Raw genomic sequence first — 11732 nt, 5'->3', positions numbered from 1 at the left:
AAGGTGGGATGCATGAGACAAGTGCTCGGGCCTGGTGCACTGGGAAGACCCAGAGGGATCGGGTGGAGAGGGAGGTGGGAGGGGGGATCGGGATGGGGAACACATGTAACTCCATGGCTGATTCATGTCAATGTATGACAAAACCCACTGCAATGTTGTGAAGTAATTAGCCTCCAACTAATAAAATTTTTTAAAAAAAGATACTCAAATGGCTAATTATTGTGTGTGTGTGTGTGTGTGTGTGTGCGTGCATGTGTGTGCACTCAGTTGCTCAGTCATGTCCAACTCTTTGCACCCCATGGACTATAGCCTGCCAGGCTCCTCTGTCCATGGAACTTTCCATTCAGGAATACTGGAGTGGGTTGCCATTTCCCACTCCAGGGCATCTTCCCAACCCAGGGATCAAGCCCACATCTCTTGCATCTTCTGCATTGGCAAGCAGATTACCACTGCACCAGGAATGAAAATCAAACTACACGTGTCAGAATGGCCATCATTAAAAAGTCTACAAAATAATAAATTCTGGACAGGGTGTGAAGGAAAGGGAGCCCTCCTACACTGTTGGCGGGGATGTCGGTCGGTGCAGCCATTGTGGAAAACAGGATGGGATTCCTCAGGAAACTAAGAATAGAATTGTCATATGACCCAGGAATCCCACTCCTGGGCATATATCTGGACAGAACTATAATTCAAAAAGATACATCCACCCTTATATTCATAGCAGTGCTATTCAAAATATCTAAGACTTGGATGGATAAAGACAATGTGATACGTATCTACAATGGAATACTACTCAGCAGTGAAAAAGAACAAAATAATGCCATTTGCAGAAACATGGATGCAATTCGAGAGTCTCGTACTAAGTGAAGTAAGTCAGAAAGAGATATCACTTATATGTGTAATCTAAATATGGCACAAATGAACTTATCTATGAAACGGAAACAGACTAACAGACATAGAGAGCAAACTTGCAGTTACCAAAGGAAACCGGGTTGGGGGAGGGATGGACTGGGAGTTGAATGCTGGTCGATGCAGACCCCATAGACTACACAGTCCATGGAATTCTCCAGGCCAGAATACTGGAGTGGGTGGCCTTTCCTTCTCCAGGGGATCATCCCAACCCAGGTATCAAAGCCAGGTCTTTCACATTGCAGGCAGATTCTTTACCAGTTGAGCTACCAGGGAACCCAAGAGCACTGGAGTGGGAAGCCCAAGAGCACTGGAGTGGGTAGCCTACCCCTGCTCCAGCAAATCTTCCTGACCCAGGATTTGAACCAGGGTCTCCTGAATTGCAGGCAGATTCTTTACCAACTGAACTATCAGGGAAACCATATTAAATATAGAATGGATAAACAACAAGATCCTACTGTATAGCACAGGGAACTGTATTCATTATCCTGGATAAACCATAATTGAAAAGAATATAAAAAAGAATGTGTATATGTGTATAACTGAGTCATTTTGCATACAGCAAAAATCAACACTACATTGTGAAACAACTCTATGTCAATTAAAAAAACAATAAAAAAGAAGTTAGGGAGGGGGGTTCAGGATGGGGAACACATGTACACCCATGGCTGATTCATGTCAATGTATGGCAAAAATCACTACAATATTGTAAAGTAATTAGCCTCCAATTAAAATAAATTAATTAATTTTTTAAAAAAAGAAGTTAAGTAGCTTGACAGTTACCCCCAGCCACAGCTCTCAAAGGAAAAGGAGAAGCATTCTCTGAAGGTAAGGAAGACTATTCAGAGGCTTTTCACTTGTTGGTTTACTTTCAAATGCCATTTTGAATTTTTTGAAATAAAATAAAATCAAGAAATCTGTGAAAAGATTAGTACCTTCCACTTAGCTCTCAGAGCCACCTCCTCCTCCCCAAGCCTGGCATCCACTGCCCCTTTTGAGCCCTAGCTTCAGCCATGTGCTTCTCATTCGGGAGTAGTCTTTCTTTTGCCTGCCATCCTCCCATTCATGTTGATCGCTGGCTCACCATGGGCTTCAGAGAAAATCCAGGCACCGCACCCTGTGCTCCTGCCCAGGCCCACTGCTCACATCTTCTGCCCCTCCACTCACTGCCAGCTGCCGTCAGCACATCAAAAGTCTCAAGTTCCCCAACACTCCCACTTACTATGCTGTCCTCCGGCACACTATGCCATTCCCACTAGCTAGTGAACTCTTTTTTATTAACAATTTTATTGAGATATGATTATCATATCATAAAGTTCACCCTTTTAAAGTGTACAATTCAGTGGTTTTCTGTGTGTTCACAGAGAATTAGGAACCATCACCAAATTTTAGAACATTTTCATGACTTTCCCCCAAACCTCCATACCTATTAGCCTTCATCCCCTTTTCCCCTCCAGCCCCAAACAATCAGTAATCTACTTGTCTCTATAAATCTGCCTCAATGAAAATTTCATGTAAGTGGAATAATATAATTGATCTTTTATGAATTATTCCTTTCACTTAACATAATGTTTCCAAGGTTTATCCATGTTGTCACATATATCAATACTTCATTCCTTTTTATTGCCAGGTGATATTCAACTGTGTGAATATATCCTATTTTGTTCCATTCATCAGCTGATGGATTTCGGGGGGTCGTTTCCACTTTGGGGCTTTTATGAATAAAGCTATTATGAATACTCCTCTACAGGTATACCTCATTTTATTGCACTTCAGTTTATCACCTTCTCATACACTAAAATATTCACAAATTGAAGGTTTGTGGCAACCCTGTGTTGAGCGAGTCTATTGGTGCCATTTTTCCAACTGCGTTTGCTCATTTCATGCCTCTGTGTCACTGTCTTATTTTGGTAATTCTCCCAGTATTTCAAAATTTTTCATTATTATGTTTGTGATGGTGACACATGATCAGTGATCTTTGACATTGCTATTGCAAAATGATTACAACTAACTCAGATAATGGTTAGCATTTTTTAGCAATAAAGTATTTTCAATTAAAGTATACACATTGTTTTTTTAATGTAAGGCTATGTGAAGTGATTCTCGTTGTGGTTTTAATTTACACTTCCCTGACAGCTAATGATGTTGAACATTGTTTTATGTGTTTATTAGCTATTTGTATATCTTCTCTGGGAAAAATGTATATTCTGATCATTTGCCCTTTTTCTGGCCTCACAGGATCTTAGTTCCCCAACCAAGAACTGAACCCGTGACCCTTGCAGTGGAAATGCAGAGTCCCAACCACCCGACTTCCAAGGAATTCCCCATTGGCCCATTTTTAGTGGGGCTATTTATCTTTTCTTAGCAAAATGAAGGAGTTCTTCATATATTTTAAATACAGGTCCCTACCATACATGTAAATATTTTTACATGTTTAATGGTGTCCTTCACAACACAAAAGTTCTTAATTTTGAGACAGTACAATTTATCTATCTTTCCTTGAGTTGCCTGTGTTTCTGTTGTCAATCTGTTTATGTGCTATAGGTCTAGTCAGATTTTCAAGTTACTCCTGAGTCAGTTTTTGTAGTTTGTCTCCTAGGATTTGTTCATTACATCAAAGTTATCTAGTATTTATATATATACATATATATATATATCAGTTCAGTTCAGTTCAGATCAGTTCAGTCGCTCAGTCATGTCTGACTCTTTGCAACCCCATGAATCGCAGCACGCCAGGCCTCCCTGTCCATCACAAACTCCCAGAGTTTACTCAAACTCATGCCCATCAAGTCGGTGATGCCATCCAGCCATCTCATCCTCTGTTGCCCCTTCTCCTCCTGCCCCCAATCCCTCCCAGCATCAGGATCTTTTCCAATGAGTCAACTCTTTACATGAGGTGGCCAAAGTATTGGAGTTTCAGCTTCAGCATCAGTCCTTCCAATGAACACCCAGGACTGATCTCCTTTAGGATGGATTGGTTGGATCTCCTTGCAGTCCAAGGGACTCTCAAGAGTCTTCTCCAACAGCACAGTTCAAAAGCATCAATTATTTGGTGCTCAGCTTTCTTCACAGTCCAACTCTCACATCCATACATGACCACTGGGGGGGATATATATATATATATATATATATATATATATATATATATATATATATACTAGTTATCTAGAATATTGACAAATTTATCGTTTTCCTTTATAATCTTTTCCATGATGTCATCTTATTTATCTTCTAAAATCCAGCTATTCCTGCGTTCACCACCTTCCCAACACACAGACTCACACACCTTCCTGAGTGTGCTTCTGTATTCACAGCCTACCTGATTCACACTGTAACTAGGACACCTTGTCACTCAGCATCACAGCTTACATATCAGGAGGCTGTGAGCTCTTCAAAGGTTAAGACCACCCCATCCATCTCTGAGGACCCAGCTACAGAGCAGAGTTGGCTGGACTGTCACTGAACTTGATGAGTCCTTGCTGGCATCAAAGAGGGGATGTCTTTGGCTTTCTCTAGCAGTGCTGAGGAGCAAAGAGTGGGAATAGAGAAAGCTGATATGAGGGAAAGTAAAGTAAGAAGTAGCAAGGGGCTCCTTTCCAAATGCAAGTAGCTCCCCAAGCCCTCAAAGAACAAACTCTTTCTAGACCATCTAAATTAACTGCTAAGGAAGCACAGTGCATGGAAGTCCCCAGGGACAACACTACACTATTAGCTATTCATAAAGTGCCTTTATGTAGCCCTCTTTCTTTCTACAGAGGTATTTGGCATAAGGGACTTAACAGATAAGATTTGAAAGTAAAAACCGTTCCCACTAACACAGTCCCGAGGTCCTCTGGATACTATCACCAGCCATCTGAGTTTGTAATAAACACCAGGGCTGAATAAAGATTGGCAGGGCTGTTTCATCAAGGTTGGGGAGGTTTGATGATATCCCTTTGCTAATTAAAATTCACTCTTCCAGAGAGCTGTGATCTTTGGTGTCTCATGCACCTGAAAAATATACCTTGACATTTAAGCCACACTCTCTGGGATTGTGCTAGTGGCAGTAATAAGTCACAAATTCCAACCAGAATGAAAATGCTAAATTCTATGCCGGGGCTTGATTTAAAGGGCAAGGAGACCCAACTCCTAAAGTTTGTCATTAATCCTTCACCACCCAGAGAAACAACCGTCTCCCTGTCCTTGGAATAACAAGGCCAACAACTCAAGGCCACTGCCCACTCCTAAAATTTGAGGCTATGATCACAACAAACCACTTTTATGCTCTGGACAATTTGGGGGACTGTTAAGGGGCAGTTGGCATATGGTTCAGAAGCTCACTGGGCCACACAAGATCAGGAGGCTGGGTGGGCAGAGTCCTTAGACCTGCTCCAGGCTCAGTCGCCAGCCCACAGTGACAACTAGCTGCCACCTCTGCCCAGGATCCCAGGGTCACAAGAGGCTCCCGTTGACTGGCAGGGAGGAGGCTCCTGGCTTTCTGCCAGTCTCTGCTCCCAGTCTCTTCTATCCTGGCATGTGGCTTTTTGCCCACCCACACATGCCTCCTCCCCAGTCCCTCCCAGGTCCCCAGGAGGACCCAGGTCCCCAGGACCCCAGCAGCACATGTAGGGAGGAAATGCTCTGACTACAACTGGCCTCTTCCTCCTGTGTAGGTCGGGCTGTGCATTCCTGACCAGGGTGGCTTTGCACCCTGTCTGAAATGTGGGCCCCAAGCACACTTGCCCTTCACACCTTTGCAGACACTGCTGCTGGACCAAAATGCCCCTTCTCATATGCCTCTAGAACAGGAGTGAACCCTCACGGCGGCTTCCTTCACCATACCCCATCAACCAAAGATCAGTTACCTCCATTCTGGGATCCCCCACGTCTCTGCTGTAGACAGCCCTGACAGGCTAGTTGTGTTCCCCTGATTGGTCATTACCTGTCCCCCCATGTAGACAAGGCAATAATGGTTCATGGAGTGAGACTGGGGTCAAGAAAATAAAGGGAAATATGCCCTGGAGGTCAATGGACCCATCACCCACCTCTTGGTCATATCAGGCTCAGGGAACAAGAGAAGTTGGGCTATCTTCTCAAATGGAGAAAGTATTTAAGAAAACACCATCTTTGCTCTTGCTTCCTCTAGGAGATTGTCATAGAACACAGTTTTTAGGGGAGATGGAGTCACAGGATAAAGGGAAGAGTGAGAGGATGGAGTCAGAGATAACTGCAAAGAAAAGCGATGCTGGGACAGTGGCCCTGAGACAGCCAGTGATGCTTGCTCCAACTAAGCTGCTTCCTATTCCAAGTTCTGTTTCCTATCTGTAACCCATCACCAAAGTGCTTGGTTTGGTTGATAATACAAATGTATTACCTATTCACAAAATTAAGTTCATCTTAAAAATATGTGAGAAATTCAGGTGGGGATAGATAATATGGCAGAAGAGTAGGTAGACATGGAGTATATCTCCCTCCACAGATGCATCAGGAATAAATAAACCTTCAGATGTAGGAGATCTTGCAGAACATCAGCTGAGAACAGACAAGAGTCCCTGACACTGGGAAGGAGTACAGACTCATGGATAACTCAGTCGGATGGAGGAAGGAAGGGGAAAGAAGAGAGTGAGCAGGACTGAACCTGCAACCATGGGGGGAGTGGGCGCGGACTGAAGTGAGCGTGAGATCCCCACATTGGGGCAAACATTTGGGATGGAGGGGAAGCATGTGAGCCACTGGAGAGTGCAACAGCTCACCTGTGACCATCTGAATGGAGTGAGAACTACACAGACAAACCTCGCCACAGCCCTATACACCCCAGACAGGGACACAAGTACCCTGGAACACTCAGAGGCTGGGAGCTGGAACATAGGGATTGGAGAATAAGCCCGGAGCAAGGTCAGCTGTTGACTGTGAGGAGACAGCCTGAGGGGATGGAGGGAGGAGACCTCAGTGGGGAATGCCTTTGGAGGAAAGTTGGGCAGTCATGGAGGCAAGGCAATACTGCTGAGCCACATGCAGGGGGTGGAGCCGTCACTGTAGCCTCTCTCACCCCACACACCGGCGCCAGCAGCTGATCAATAGAGAAAAACCCTAGATAGGGTGGCCCTTTGAGTGCCTGATTGTGCTGAGCAATGGAGAAGTACTCCAGCCAGAGGGGTGCGTTTGAGTGCCTGCTGTTCCAAGCAACAGAGAAGGACCAGCCAGGGAGGCTCTTTGAATGCCAGCTGCCAAAGGCTAGAAAAAGGCTCTAATAGTGCCATAGCTTCTGTGCCTAAAGATACCTGTGTCTCTGAACACTTGGTGCTGCCAGGGTCCCCATGATCCAAGCAGCTGCACCACCTACATGCCCAATCCTCTCTGGGGCAGAGAGGCCAGGGCTATAAAAAAGTCCTAATAGTGCCATATCATCTGTGCCCACAGCCGCCAGCTCCCCTGCATACCTGGTGCTGCCAGGGTCCCCATGATCCAAGCAGCCACACCACCTCCATGCACCTTCTTCACTGGGGCAGAGCAGCCAGAGCTGGAGAAAAACCTAAGAGCGCCCCATTTCCTGTTCCTGTGGCCGCCAGCTCCCCTGCATACCTGGTGCTTCCAGGATCCCTGCAATCCCATCAGCTGTGCCAGCTCTAACCCAGTCCTAACTAAGGCAGACCTAAGTCCTCCAGCACAGCCTCAGGAGCAACTCCTGTGGATGAGCCACATGCATGTGGGGATGAAACCACAATTGAACTCCAGGGGCAGCATGTCTAAGGAAGAAGATCAAAAACCTTCCCACCAGCTGTACAAGATGCAGATTAAATCCACAAAATCAACGAGGCAGACTCTCTGTCTATGGAATATATTAAAGGACAATGAGAGTTCCCACAAAAGAACTGGTTCTGGATTTTCTTTTCTTCTTTCTATTTCCATTGCTGAGGTTGTTGATTTTATTACTATTAACTCTATTTAAGTTTTGAGAACTTTTTTTTAAAGCACACTTTTTATTTCCTTTATATTCTTATACCTATACATTGGCTTTTTGTGGCTCTAAAAAAAATTTTTTTTGTTTGTTTTTTGTTTGTTTTCCTTATTGTTCTTTTCCTGCTGCAGTTATTCTTCAATACATTTTGTATACTTCTGTTTAACTTTGCTTTTCTATTTTTCTTCTTTTCATCCTTTTCTTTCTTTATTTTACCATGTTTGTTAGTTTGTTTTGTTTTTTTTTTGCTTTATTCCCCAGTTGGCACTCTGCTTTGGTCTTGTTTTCTGGTTTGTGTTTTAGTTAGTTTTGCTTTTAATTGGTCGCTGTCATGTTTGGTTTCCTTTGCCAGCCGAGTGGCTCCCTGGACTGTTCTGGTTTTCTGTGTGTGTGTATGTCTGTTCCTTTGTTTTCTGTCTGATTTCGTATCTTCCACTTGTCTAGGGTTTCTTGCTTTGTTTTGTTTTTTGTTTTTCTATGTTTGTTTTAATCCACTTTAATGCCATAACAAATGGCTTGTGGAATCTCAGTTCCCTGACCACAGATGAGTCCAAAATACTAAACTGCCAAAGAACTCCTGATGCCAGGGAGTACTAATTAGTGAGAACTCCCTCAAAGGCCTCCATCTAATCCCAAGACCCAGTGTCACCCAGCTGCTGGCAGCATGCTGTGCAGGAGGCCTCACCCAAACAACAGGCAAGACAAAAGCATAAACTTGATCTTCAGCAGACACCCCAAAACATACCACCTCATACAACCCTGCCCAGGAGAGGGAAAACCTCATCTCCTCCCACCAGAATGCAAACACAAGTCCCTTCCCGACACAAACCCACACAAACTCCTGGACCAAACTCACCCACCAAAGCCAAAAACCGAACGGAAGAAGAATACAGCCCTAAGCCTGGGGAAAGAAGACCTCAGTCACAGTAAGCTAGGGATCAAATTAAAAGACAGAGAAATCATGCGCAAATGAAGGAACAACGTAAAAACCCACAAGATCAAATAAATGAAGAGGAAACAGGCAAACTACCTGAAAAAGAATTCAGAGTAATTATGGTAAAGATGATCCAAACCTCAAAAATAAACTGGAGAAAATGAAAGAATCAATTAACACATTTAACAAGGACCTAAAAGGAATAAAGAATAAACAGAGACAAACAACACAATTACTGAAACTAAAAATTTTCTAGAAGAGATTAATAGCAGAATAACTGAGATAGAAGAATGGGTAAGTGAACTGGAAGATAGAATGGTGGAAATAACTGCTGAAGAGCAGAATAAAGGAAAAAGAATGAAAAGAATTGAGGATAGTCTCAGAGACCTCTGGGACAATATTAAACACTCCAACATTTAGATTAGAGGAGTCCCATAAGAAGAAGAGAAAAAGAAAGTGTCTGAGAAAATGTGTGAAGAGATTACAGTTGAAAACTTCCTAACATGGGAAAGGAAATTAGTCAATCAAGTCCAAGAAGCACAGAGGGTCCCATACAGGATAAATGCAAGGAGAAACACACTGAGATACATACAAATCAAATCAACAAAGATTAAACACAAAAAAAGAATATTAAAAGCAGCAAGGGGAAAAGCAACAAGTAACATACAAGGGGAACCCCATGTGATTAACAGCTGAGCAGAAACTCAGCAGGCCAGAAGGGAATGGCAGGATATACTTAAAGTACTGAAAAGGAAAAATCTACAACCAGATTATTCAACCTGGCAAGGATTTCACTCAAAAATTGGTGGGGAAACCAAAAACTTTATAGTCAAGCAAAAGTTAAGAGAATTTAGTACCACTAAACCAGCTCTACAACAAATATTAAAGGGACTTCTATAGGCAGAAAACACAAAAGAAGGAAAAGATTTTCAAAATAAATTCAGACCAATAAAAAAAAATGCCAATAAAAACATATATATCAATAATTACTTTAAATGTAAATGGATTAAACACTCTAACCAAAAGACACAGACTGGCTGAATAGATACAAAAACAAGACCCATATATATGCTATCTATAAGATACCCACTTCAGACATAGAGACACACACAGACTAAAAGTGAGAGGATGGAAAAAGATATTCCATGCAAATACTCAGATCAGATAAAATAGGCTTTAAAATAAAGACCATTACAAAAGACAAGGAAGGACACTATGTAATTATCAAGGGATCAATCCAAGAAGAAAACATAACAATTGTAATTATTAATGCACCCAACATAGGAGCACCTCAATACGTAAGGCAAACACTAACAGACATAAAAGGGGACATTGACAGTAACATAGTAACAATAGAGGACATTAACATCCCACTCACACCAATGGACAGCTCATCAAAATAGAAATTTAATAAGGGAATCTGTTCAATTCAGTTCAGTTCACTCGCTCAGTCGTGTCTGACTCTTTGCGACCCCATGAATCGCAACACACCAGGCCTCCCTGTCCATCACCATCTCCTGGAGTTTACTCAAACCTATGTCCATCAAGTTGGTGATGCCATCCAACCATCTTATCCTCTGTCGTCCCCTTCTCCTCCTGCCCCCAATCCCTCCCAGCATCAGGGCTTTTTCCAATGAGTCAACTCTGCATGAGGTGGCCAAGTACTGGAGTTTCAGCTTCAGCATCAGTCCTTCCAATGAATACCCAGGACTGATCTCCTTTAGGATGGACTTGTTGGATCTCCTTGCAGTCCAAGGGACTCTCAAGAGTCTTCTCCAACACCACAGTTCAAAAGCATCAAGGGAATACAAGCCTTAAATGACACACTAGACCAGATTGACCTAATTGATATCTTCAGGATATTCCATCCAAATGCAGAACAATACACTTTCTTCTCAAGTGCACATGCAACATTCTCCAGGATAGACCACATCTTAGGTAACAAATCAAAACCTCAGAAAATTTAAGAAAATTGAAATTGTATAAGCATCTTCTCTGACCACAGTGCTACGAAACTAGATATCACTTACAAGGGGGAAAAACTGTTTAAAACAAAAAACAAGTACAGGAGGTTAAGAAACATATTTATAAATAACAGATTGCTGAAGAAATAAAAAGGGAAATCAAAAGTTCCTAGAAACAAATGACAATGAAAACACAATGACTCAAAACTTATGAGATGCAGCAGAAGCAGCTCTAACAGGGAAGGTTATAGCAATACACTCTTACCTCCAAAACAAGAAAAACGTCAAGCAGACAACTTAATTTTACACCTAAGAACAACTGGGAAAAGAAGGACAAAAACCCCACAGTTAGTAGAAGGAAAGAAATCAGATCAGAGCAGAAATAAATGAAAAAGAGATGAAGGAAGCAATAGTAAAGATGAATAAATCTAAAAGCTGGTTCTTTGAGAAGATAAATAAAACTGACAAACCATTAGCCAGACTCACCAAGGGAAAAAGGGAGAAAAATCAAATCAACAAAATTAGAAATGAGAAAGGAGAGTTCAAAGGACAGTGCAGAAATAAAAGGATCATAAGAGACTATAGGGAACAACTGTATGCCAATAAAATGGTCAACTTGGAAGAAGTGGACAGATTCTTAGAAAAGTTCAGTCTTCCAAGACTGAATCGGAAAGAAACAGAAATTATGAAGAAGCCAATAACAAGCACTGAAATCAAAAGTGTGATCAAAAATCTCCCAAGAAACAAAAGCCCAGGACCAGAAGGATTCACAGGTGAATTCTATTCAAACATTTAGAGTAGAGTTAATGTCTATCCTTCTTAAACTCTTACAAAAAATTGCAGAATAAGGAGCACTTCCAAACTCATTCTATGATGCCACCATCATACTGATACCAAAACCAGATAAAGACATCACAAAACAAGAAAATTACAGGCCAATATCACTGGTGAACATAGATGCAAAAATCCTCAACAAATTTCTAGCAAA

Source organism: Odocoileus virginianus, chromosome 3 (assembly GCF_023699985.2).
Source record: "Odocoileus virginianus isolate 20LAN1187 ecotype Illinois chromosome 3, Ovbor_1.2, whole genome shotgun sequence".
NCBI classification, from domain to species: domain Eukaryota; kingdom Metazoa; phylum Chordata; class Mammalia; order Artiodactyla; family Cervidae; genus Odocoileus; species Odocoileus virginianus.
The sequence above is the reverse complement of the archived record's forward strand: the minus strand, read 5'-3'. Positions refer to the sequence as shown.